This window comes from Rattus norvegicus, chromosome 3 (genome assembly GCF_021556685.1).
Source record: "Rattus norvegicus strain SHRSP/BbbUtx chromosome 3, alternate assembly SHRSP_T2T, whole genome shotgun sequence".
Lineage (NCBI taxonomy): Eukaryota > Metazoa > Chordata > Mammalia > Rodentia > Muridae > Rattus > Rattus norvegicus.
This window is the reverse complement of record NC_141536.1, coordinates 40,690,489-40,702,498: the sequence shown is the minus strand read 5'-3', so window position 1 is coordinate 40,702,498 and position 12,010 is coordinate 40,690,489. Positions and strand designations below refer to the sequence as shown.

General features: G+C 40.4%; 1 long non-coding RNA gene across 1 annotated transcript in view; it reads right to left on the bottom strand.

Annotated features, from left to right (window-relative positions):
* Positions 1-12,010, bottom strand: part of LOC102552656 (uncharacterized) — a 132,085-nt gene that overhangs the window by 6,208 nt on the left and 113,867 nt on the right. The window lies entirely within an intron of this gene.

Here is a 12,010-nt window from a genome sequence, read left to right as displayed (position 1 = left end):
ACTGGCAGTTTGTGTAAAGTTTGAGTTGTCTGAGTGTTCTCATGTGACCTCTTGAGCCAACAACTTAACTAGATGTGACCCAATCTCAGCACTGAAAGCTTCCTTTGGTGAGAAGAGATGTCCAGTTGGAGCTCTGTCTCCTCTATTAGTAAATTACTTCATTTAGATTCCCAGTCGTGTATTCATACCCTTTACAAAGCTTCTACTGGATTAGGTTTTCATACTACCCCTCAAAATGGTCTTTCTCCTGGTATTTCATCCCTCTTCTCCTCTTCCCTCCTCTTTGCTACTTGATCTTTTCACTCTAGTCCACCTCCCCAACACATCCATAACAATCCTTTTTCTATTTCCTAGGAAGACCAATCTATCCTATTCTAATACTTTATACTTAAACTTTGTGGTTCTATGGATTGTAACTTTGATATCATTGACTTAACAGCTAATATCCACATTGAAATGAATACCTATATTTTTCATCCTTCTGGGTCTAGGATCAGGAAGGATGAGTTTTTCTAGTTCTATTCACTTACTTGAAAATTTAATGATGCTTTTTAAAATGGCCGAGTAATATTCCATTGATTGTATCAACGCACCATATTATTTTTTATTCTATTCGTTTGTTGAGAGACATCTAGGTTGTTTCTAATTTCTGACTTACAAATAGAGCAGTAATAAACATAGATGAGCAAGTGTCTAAGGTAAGATGAAGCAACCTTTGGGTATTTGCCCAAGATTGGTATAGTTGGATTTTGAGGTAGTTGGATTCCCATCTTCTTGAGGAATCACCACACTGATTTCCATAGTGGCTGTATGAGTTGCCACTCCTATTAGCAATGGATGAGTATTCCACTTACTCCACACCCTCATCAGCATGTGTCACTTCTGTTATAGAACTTAGTCAACCTGAAAATCTTCTTCATTTGTTTTATTGATTTAGTTAAAACTTGAGGTATTGCACTGAATAGGTATGGACAGAGTAGACAACCTTGTATTCTTTCTGATTTTAATGGAATTGCTCTGAGTTTTTCTCTATTTAATTTGGTGTTGGCTTGCTGTAAACAGCATTAAAAAGGTTTAAGTTTGTCCCTTTTATTTCTAATCTTTTCCAAGACTTTTATTAGGAAGGAGGATTGGGTTTCCTCAAAGACCCCTTCTATATTTAATGAGATGATAATTTTTTTCTTAGTTTGTTTATATGAAGCTTTGTTGATTTTTGTACATTGAGCCACCCTGTATCTGTGGGAAGAAGCCTATTTGATCATCATGAATGATCATTTCTATTGGATACTTTATTTATTTACATTTCAAATGATATCACCTTTCCTGGGTTTTCCTCTTCAAACCTGCTATTCTATCTTCTATAACCCCTGCTTCTGTGAGTGAGATCCTACTCATACTCCCACCTCACAGTCCTAGTATTCCCCTCCATTGGGACATCGAGTCTCCACAGGACCAAGGGCCTCTCCTCCCATTGATCCATATGCAGCTGGAGCCATGTCTACTCTTTGGTTGGTGGTTTAGTCCCTAGGAGCTCTGGTTGGTTGGTATTGTTTTTCTTATGGGGTTGCAAACCCCTTCAACTCTTTTAATCCTTTAACTCCTCCACTGGGGTCCCTGTGCTCAATCCAATGGTTGGCTGTGACCATCCACTTCTGTATTTGTCAAACTCTGGCAGAGCCTCCCAAAAGACAGCTATATCAGGCTCTTGTCAGCAAGTACTTCTTGACATCAGCAATGGTGTCTGGGTTTAGTGGTTGCATATGGGCTGGATCCCCAGGAGGGCAGTCTCTGGATGGCCTTTCCTTTAGTCTCTGCTCCACACTTTGTCCCTATATTTCCTTTATACAGAAGCAATTCTGGGTTAAAAATTTCGAGATGCGTGGGGTGGCCCCATCCAACAACCAGGGGCCTTGCTTAACCCCTGGATATGGTCACTACAGGTTCTCCCTCCCCTTTGTTGGGTACTTCAGTTAATGCCATAACCGTTGAGTCCTGGGAGCCTCTTGCTTTCCTGGCATCTAGGACTTTCTAATGGCTACTCCCAGTTTCCCATCCCCATTGCTACACACCCCTTTTCTTTTTTTTTAAATTTATTTAATACTTAATAATAATTCTTTGGTTTCCGGGCAAACATCCCCCTCCCCCCTCCCCTTCCTTATGGGTGTTCCCCTCCCCACCCTCCCCCCATTGCCGCCCTCCCCCCAACTATCACGTTCACTGGGGGTTCAGTCTTAGCAGGACCCAGGGCTTCCCCTTCCACTGGTGCTCTTACTAGGATATTCATTGCTACCTATGAGGTCAGAGTCCAGGGTCAGTCCATGTATAGTCTTTAGGTAGTGGCTTAGTCCCCGGAAGCTCTGGTTGCTTGGCATTGTTGTACATATGGGGTCTCGAGCCCCTTCAAGCTCTTCCAGTTCTTTCTCTGATTCCTTCAACGGGGGTCCTATTCTCAGTTCAGTGGTTTGCTGCTGGCATTCGCCTCTGTATTTGCTGTATTCTGGCTGTGTCTCTCAGGAGCGATCTACATCCGGCTCCTGTCGGTCTGTACTTCTTTGCTTCATCCATCTTGTCTAATTGGGTGGCTGTATATATATTACACACCCCTTTTCAAATTCTTGATCCTCTATATATCATCCTGATCTATTCTCCTACCTGATCCTACCCACCTCTTTCCCCTCTCCCTCCTGTCTTCCTCCCAAGTCCCTTTCACCATATATCTCTTGTGAGTATTCTGTTCCTCCTTCCAAGAAGAACTGAAGCATCCATTCCTTGGTCTTCCTTCTTGCGCTTCACATGATCTGCGAGTTGTGGATATTTAGAGCTTTCTGCCGAATATCCACTTATCAGCGAGTACATATCATATATGCTCTTTTGTGACTGGATTACCTCACTCAGGATGATATTTTCTAGTTCCATACATCAGACTAAGAATTTCATGAAGACGTTGCTTTTACTAGCTGAGTAGTACTCCATTGAGTAGATGTACCACAATTTCTGTATCCATTCCTTTGTTGAGGGACATCTGAGTTCTTTCCAGCTTCTGGCTACTATAAATAAGGCTGCTATGTACATAGTGGAGCATGTGTCCCTGTTATATGTTGGAGCATCTTTTGGGTATATACCCAGGAGTTGTATAGCTGAGTCCTCAAGTAGTATTATATCCAATTTTCTGAGGAACTGCCAGACAGATTTCCAGAGTGGTTGTACCGGTTTGCAATTCCACCAAGAATTGAGGAGTGTTCCTCTTTCTCCACATCCTCATTAGTACATGCTATCACTTGAGTATTAGATCTTAGCCATTCTGCCTGGTGTAAGGTGGAATCTCAGGGTCATTTTGATTTGCATTTCCCTGATGACAAAGGATGTTGAACATTTATGTAGGTGCTTCTTGGTCATTCAATCTTCCTTAGTTGAGAATTCTTTGTTTAGCTCTGTATCCCATTTTTTTTATTTTAAATTACTTTATTGTTAAGATTAAGCATCCTCATTGACAACCCAGCAACAGTTTGAGCTGACAGTTAAGCAATCCTTAATTTTCAATGTCACAGTAGAAAACACAAGTTCACAAGCTACAGGTGAGTTACTGTCCTTTCCAAAACATCCACCAAGTGACTACCAAGCCACTTAGGGAATCATGAGTTTTTCAAAAAGCCAATAAAAAGCCAGGGTTAGGAATCCAGCTATCAAGCTACTATTATCACTCCAAACACTGCTGTCTACGAGGGGAGGGGAGGAAGCCCAATTCCCGAGTGTTCAGAAGGTGGGGTAGAACCATGATGCTGTTCACAGTCTGTACACCATTTTTAAATAAGGTTATTTGATTCTCTAGAGTCTCGCTTCTTGAGTTCTTTGTATATTTTGGATATTAGCCCTCTATCAGATGTAGGATTTGTAACAATCATTACCCCATCTTTGGGTTGCAATTGACAACCATTTTCTCCTATTGACAGTGTCCTTTGCCTCATAGAAACTTTGTAATTTTATGACGTACCATTTGTCAATTCTTGATCTTAGAGCATAAGTCATTGGTGTTCCGTTCAGGAAAATTTCCCCAGTGCCCACGTGTTCAAGGCTCTTCCCCACTTTCTCTTCTATTAGTTTGAGTGTGTCTGGTTTCATGTGGCGGTCCAAGATCCACTTGGATTTGATCTTTGTACAAGGCAATAAGAATGTTCATAATTGAGAGTTAATCTTGGTAGAATTTTTCTTTGATGAGTATGAAGAGTCCTTGTCTTTTTTGATAACTTCTGGTTGAAAGACAATTTTATTTGATATTAGAATGGCTACTCCAGCTTGTTTCTTAGTACCATTTGCTTGGAAAATTTTTTCTAGTCTTTTGCTCTGAGGTTGTGTCTGTCTTTGTCACTAAGGTACGTTTCCTATATCCAGTCTGTTAGTCTATGTCTTTTTATTGGGGAATTGAGTTCATTGATGTTAAGATATATTAAGGAATAGTGATTCTTGTTTCCTGTTATTTTTGTTGATAGAGGTGGAATTATGCTTTCACGTCTCTCTTCTTTTGGTTTTGTTGCAAGGAGATTACTTTCTTGCTTTTTCTAGGGTATAGTTTCCCTCCTTGTGTTGGAGTTTTTCATCCATTATCCTTTGCAGGACTGGATTTGTGGAAAGATATTATGTAAATTTGGCTTTGTCATGGAATATTTGTGTTCTCTTAGGGTCTGTATGACATCTGTCCAGGATTTTCTGGCTTTCATAGTCTCTGGTGAGAAGTCTGGTATAATTCTGATAGGTCTGCCTTTATATGTTACTTGACCTTTTTCCCTTACTGCTTTTAATATTCTTTCTTTGTTTTGTGCATTTGGTGTTTTGACTATTATGTGATGGGAGGATTTTCTTTTCTGGTCCAATCTATTTGGAGTTCTGTAGGCTTCTTGTATGTTTATGGGCATCTGGTTCTTTAGGTTCGGGAAGTTTTCTTCTATGATTTTGTTGAAGATATTTACTGGCACTTTGAGCTGGGAGTCTTCACTCTCTTCTATACCTATTTTCCTTAGGTGTGATCTTCTCATTGTGTCCTGGATTCCCTGTATGTTTTGGGCCAGTATCTTTTTCCGTTTTACATTATCTTTGACAGTTGTGTCGATGATTTCTATGGAATCTTCTGCTCCTGAGATTCTCTCTTCTATCTCTTGTATTCTGTTGGTGATGCTTGTATCTACGGCTCCTTGTCTCTTCCTCTGGTTTTCTATGTCCAGGGTTCTCTCCCTCTGTTTTCTTTATTTTTTCTATTTCCATTTCAATTCATTCACCTGTTTGATTGTGTTTTCCTATAATTCTTTCTGAGTTTTTTATGTTTCCTCTCTAAGGACTTCTACTTGTTTACTTGTGTTTTCTTGCATTTCTCTAAGGGAGTTCTTTATGTCTTTAAAGTCCACCATCATCAAGATCAAATGTGATTTTAAATCTAGATCTTGCTTTTCTGGTGTGTTTGGATATTCAGTGTTTGCTTTGGTGGGAGAATTGCGTTCTGCTGATTGCGTCCTGCTGATTTCTGTTGCTTGGGTTCCTGCACTTGCCTCTCTCCATCAGGTTGTCTCTGGTGTTACCTTCTTTTGCTATTTCTGACAGTGGTTTGACCATCCTATAGGCCTGTGTGTCAGGAGTACTTGTAGACCTGTTTTCCTGTTCTCTTTCAGCCAGTTATGGGAACAGATTGTTCTGCTTTCAGGTGTGTAGTCATTCCTGTCCACTGGCTTTCTGTTGTCCCTGTGGGTGGGAACCAGAAGGGCCTTCCCCTACTTCTCCTGGGTCCCTGTGGTCACGGGGCACAGATGATGCTAGATGTTTTCTCCTAGAGTAAAAAATGTGGGTAGAGTAGTCTCCTCTGGTTTCCCAGGTGTGTGTGCCCCTCTGAATGTCTAGCTCTTCGTCCCACAGGATTTATGTGCAGGGAGCTATTTGACTGGGTCCGTTCAGTTCTGGGCACAGTCTGGACTACAGGGCTCCTGTAGCTTGTCTGTCCCTGTCTTCCTATGTCCAGAGGCCCTATACAGTTGCCTCTTGGGCCAGGGACGTGGACAAAAGTGGGCAGAAGTGGCAGTCTCTCTTGCCCTGCATTCTTAGGATTGTCCACACATCTGGGCGATCGGTTCTCCCTCCCACGAGGTTTGGGAGCAGGGAGGTCTGGGCTGGGATCAGTGAGGTTCAGATGCCAGCCAGAAATCAGAAGTATCCGGTCCCAGAGGAATTTTGCCTTTGTGTGTCCTGAGTCCACCAGACAGGTCACTTGGTGCAGAAAAGTTGGTCTTACCTCTTGTCTCTGGCCTGAAGTCACTCCTCAGGGCTGTGTTTCAGCTCTACGTGAGGGCAGCAACCAGAAGGGCCTGCCCCTCCCTCTCCTGAGTCCCTGTGCACAGGGGGCCCAGATGGTGCTAGGTGTTTTCCTCTAGAGTCAGAAATGTGGGCAGAGAGTAGTCTCCTCTGGTTTCCCAGGTGTGTCTGCCCCTCTCTAGCTCTAGCTCTCTCTCTCTCGGGATTTGAGTACAGGGAGCTGTTTGACCGGGTCCATTCAGATCCACGTGCAGTCTGGTGCCCTGTATTTCTTTAAGGGAGTCATTTATGTCCTTCTTAAAGTTCTCTATCATCATCATGGGATATGTTTTTAAATAAGAATCTTGCTTTTCCAGTATGTTTGGCTAACCAGTATTTGGTTTGTGGGAGAACTGGGCTCTTATGATGCCAAGTAGTCTTGGTTTCTGTTAGATTCCTGCACTTACTTGCCTTTTGCCATCAGGTTGTCTCTCATGTTAGCTGGTCTTGCTGTCTCTGACAGTGGCTTGACCCCCTGTAAGCCTGTGTGTCAGCACTCTTGTATACTTGTTTTCTTTCACCTGGATCTGGAAACAGAGAGCTGCTCCTGGGGTTGTGTGACCTGAAGCCTCCAGGCACGTCACTTGAAGCAGAAGAGTTAGTCTTACCTCTGCTCTCAGGTGTGTCAGAGCTCCAGGAGACTGGATTTTGGCTCCCGGCATAGGTAGAAACCAAAATGTTTCCTGCTGCTGTCTGCTCCTATTTTCCTGTATCCAGAGGGCAATAGGCAGGTTCCTCTTGGGCCCGATATGTGAACAGAAGTGGTGGTCTCCCCTGAGCTCTCAGGATTGTCCTCACTTCTCAGAGTCCAGCTTGGTATTGGTTTCTTGAGTTCTTTATATATTTTGGTTATTAGTCCTCTGTCAACTGTAGGGTTGGTGAGGATATTTTCCCCCATTGTGTTGGTTGCCACCTTATCCTATTGATGGTGTACTTTGCCTTATAGAAGCTTTTCAGTTTCATGAATTTCATATGTATTTATTGTTGATCTTATTGCCTAAGGTTTTGGTGTTCAGGAAGTTGTCTCCTATACCAACGTTTTCAGGCAGTTTCCCACTTTCTCTTCAATTGTGGTATTTGATCCACTTGGATGTGAGTTTTGTGCAGAGTTATAAATATGGACCTATATACATTCTTCTACATACTGACATCCAGTTGGTACCATTTGTTGATGATGCTTTCTTTTTGCCTTGTACCCATATACATGAGGATTTATTTCTGGGCTTTTATTTCTATTTCATTTTCAACCTGTCTGTTTTCATGCCAATACCATATAGTTTTTATTTCTATTGTTCTGTAGGACAGGTTGAGATCAGAAATGGTGATACCTCCATAAGTTCTTTTATTGCACAGGATTGTTTTAGCTATCCTGGGTTTTTGAGAATTGCTCTTTCAAGGTCTGTAAAGGCTTCTGGTTTCGGTCTGTGCCTAGAGCTGACCCAGTGCCACAGTTCTTTGTATCCAAGTCCTGCTGAGGGACAGCTGGTTTCCCAGGACTGCTGATATACCAGAGAGGACAGATAGGACCACAATTTCTGCTCAGAGGGACCCACCCAGAGCCCCAAGGACAAAAGAACCTAGGAGCAGTCTGGGAAGGATCCTTCAAGTTTTTGTCTGTGCCTGGAGCTGACCCAATGCCACAGTTCTCTGTATCAAAATTCTGCCTGGAAAGAGCTGGTATCTTAGGAGGTCACATAAGCTTACAGGAGGGTCAAACCATTGTCAGAGACAGCAAAACCATCTAACACAAAAGATAATCAGATGAAAAGAGGCAAGTGTAAGAACCTAGGCAACAGAAACCAAGTCCACTTGGCATCGTCAGAACCCAGTTCTCCCACCACAGCAAGTCCTGAATACCCCAACATACCAGAAAAGTAAGACTCTGATTTAAAATAACATCTCATGGTGAACTTTAAGAAGGACATAAATTACTCACTTAAAGAAATACAGGACAACACAGGTAAACAAGTAGAAGCCCTTAAAGAGGAAACACAAAAATCCCTTAAAGAACTACAGGAAAACACAAGCAAACTGGTGAAGAAATTCAACAAAACCATCCAGGATCTAAAAATGGAAATGAAAACAATAAAGAAATCACAAAGGGAGACAACCTTGGAGATAGAAAATCTAGGAAAGAGATCAGGAGTCATAGACACAAACATTACCAACAAAATACAAGAGGATGAAGAGAGAATCTTAGGGACAGAAGATAAAATAGAAAATGTTGGTACAATCCTCAAAAAAAATTGTAAAACGCAAAAAAGCTTCTAAGCAAAACATCCCAGAAATCCAGGACTCAATGAGGTGATCAAACCTAAGGATAATAGGTATAGAAGAGAGAGAGAAGATTCCCACCTTAAAGGGCCAGTAAATATCGTCCACAAAATTATAGAAGGAAACTTCCCCAACCTAGAGAAAAAAAAAAAAGATGCTCAGGAACATACAAGAAGCCTACAGAACTCCAAACAGATTGGATCAGAAATGAAATTCCTCCTGTCACATAATAGCCAAAACACCAAATGCTCAAAACAAAGAAAGAATAGTAAAAGCAGTAAGGGAAAAAGGACAAGTAACATATAAAAGCAGACCTATCAGAATCATACCTGATTTCTCAACAGAAACTATGAAAGCTACAAGATCCTAGATCTTTGTGTTGGATGGAAAACTCCAACACAAAGAGTCAAACAACACCATAGGAAAAAGCATCAAAGTAATCTTCTTTCCACTAACTCAAAAGAAGGTAGCCACACAAACTTAGTTCCACCCCTAACAACAAAAAGAAGAGGAACCAAGAATCACTGGTTCTTTTTTTTTTTTTTTTTTTTTATTAACTTGAGTATTTCTTATATACATTTCGAGTGTTATTCCCTTTCCCGGTTTCCGGGCAAACATCCCCCTCCCTCCTCCCCTTCCTTATGGGTGTTCCCCTCCCAACCCTCCCACCATTGCCGCCCTCCCCCCATAGACTAGTTCACTGGGGGTTCAGTCTTAGCAGGACCCAGGGCTTCCCCTTCCACTGGTGCTCTTACTAGGATATTCATTGCTACCTATGGGGTCAGAGTCCAGGGTCAGTCCATGTATAGTCTTTAGGTAGTGGCTTAGTCCCTGGAAGCTCTGGTTGCTTGGCATTGTTGTACTTTTGGGGTCTCGAGCCCCTTCAAGCTCTTCCAGTTCTTTCTCTGAGAATCACTGGTTCTTAATATCCCTTGACATCAATGGACTCAATTTCCCAATAAAAAGATATAGACTAACAGACTGGACACATAAACAGGACCCAGCAGGCAACACACCTCAGTGACAAAGACAGACACTACCTAAGAGTAAAAGGCTGGGAAAAATATTCCAAGCAAATGGTCCCAAGAAACAAGCTAGAATAGCCATTATAATATCAAATAAAATCAACTTTCAACCAAAGCTATCAAAAAAGTTAAGGAAGGACACTTCATATGCATCAATGGAGAAATCTACCAAGAAGAACTCTCAATTTTGAACATTTATGCTCCAAATGCAAGGGCACCCATATTCACTGAAGAAACTTTACTAAATGTCAAAGCATACATTGCACCATACACAATAATAGTAGGAGATTTCAACACACCCGTCTCATCGATGGACAGGTAATGGAAACAGAAACTAAATGGAGACACATTGAAACTAACAGAAATTATGAACCAAATAGATTTAACAGGTATTTATACAATATTTCATCCTAAAACAACAGCAACAGCAAAAACAAAACAAAACAAAACAGCAACAAAAACAACAACAACAAAAACAACAGAAAGGCAACATACACATGGAAGCTGAAAAGTGCTCTACTCTATGACAACTTGGTCAAGGAAGCAATAAAGAAAGAAATTAAAGACTTTTTTGAGTTTAATGAAAATGAAGGGGCAACATACTGTAACTTATGGGATACAATGAAAGCAATGCTAAGAGAAAATCACATAGTTCTGAGTGCCTCCAAAAAGAAATTGCAGAGAACATACACTAATAGCTTGACAGCTCTATAACAAAAAGAAGCAAATTCACCCAAGAGGAGTAGACAGCAGGAAATCATCATATTCAGAGCTGAAATCAACAAAGTTAAAACAAAAAGAACTATACAAAGAATCAACAAAACCAGGAGCTGGATTTTTGAGAAAATAAGATAGATAAACCCTTAGCCAGAATAACCAGAGGGCACAGAGAGTGTATCCAAATTAGCAAAATCAGAAATGAAAAGGGAGACATAACAACAGAAACTGAGAATATTAAAAAAAATTATCAGATCCTACTACAAAAGCCTGTACTCAACAAAACTGGAACATATGGAGGAAATGGACAATTTTGTAGACAGATACCAGGTACCAAAGTTAAATCAGGATCAGGTAAACCCTCTAAATATTCCCATAAACCCCATAGAAATTGAAGCAGTTACTGAAAGTCTCCCAACCAAAAGAGCCCAGGACCAGATGGGTTTAGTGCAGAATTCTATCAGACCTTCAAAGAAGATCTTATACCAATATTTGTCAAACTATTCCACAAAATAGAAACAGAAGAAACACTACTTGATTCGTTCTTTGAAGTCACAATTATGCTTATACATAAACCACACAAAGAAAGAGAACTTCAGACCAATTTCCCTCCTGAATATCAATGCAAAAATAATAAAATTCTAGCAATCTGAAGCCAAGAACACATCAAAACAATCATTCACCATGATCAAGTATGCTTCATCCCAGGGATGCAGGATGGTTCAATATATGGAAATCCATCAATGTATTCCACTATATAAACAAACTCAAGGTAAAAACACCAAGATCATTTCATTAATGTTGAAAAAGCATTCGACAAAATTCAACACCGCTTCATGTTAAAAGTCTTGGAAAGATCAGGAATTCAAGGCCCATTCCTAAATATAGTAAAAGCAATATACAGCAAACCAGTAGCCAATATCAAACTAAATGGAGAGAAACTTGAAGCAATCCCACAAAAATCAGGGACTAGACATGACTGCCCATTCTCTTCCTACCTATTCAATATACTACTTGAAGTCCTAGCTAGAGTAATTAGACAACAAAAAGAGGTCAAAGGGATACACATTACAAAAGAAGAAGTCAAAATATCACTATTTGATATGATTCTATACTTAAGTGACCCCAAAATTCCACTAAAGAACTCTTAGACCTGATAAATAAGTTCAGTGAAGTGGCTGGATATAAGAAATACTCAAGTTAATAAAAAAAAATAAAATCAACTCAAACAAACCAGTAGCCTTCCTCTAATCAGAGCATAAAGAGGCTGAAAAAGAAATTAGGGAAATGATACCCTTTACAATAGTCACAAATAATATAAACTAATTTCTTGTGACTCTAACCAAGCAAGCTTTTGTTCCCCATCAAAATTTCAACTCAATTCTTCATAGAATAAGAAAGAGCAGTTTGCAAATTAATTTGGAGAAGCAAAAAACACAGGATAGCAAAAACTATTCTCAATAAAAGAGCTTCTGGGGTAATCACAATTCCTGACCTTAAGCTGTTTTATAGAGCATATGTAATAAAAACTGCATGGTATTGGTACAGAGACAGACAGGTATATCAATGGGATATAATTGAAGACCAGAAATGAATCCACACACCTATGGTCACTTGATCTTTGACAAAGGAGCTAAAACTATTCAATGGAGAAAAGACAGCAT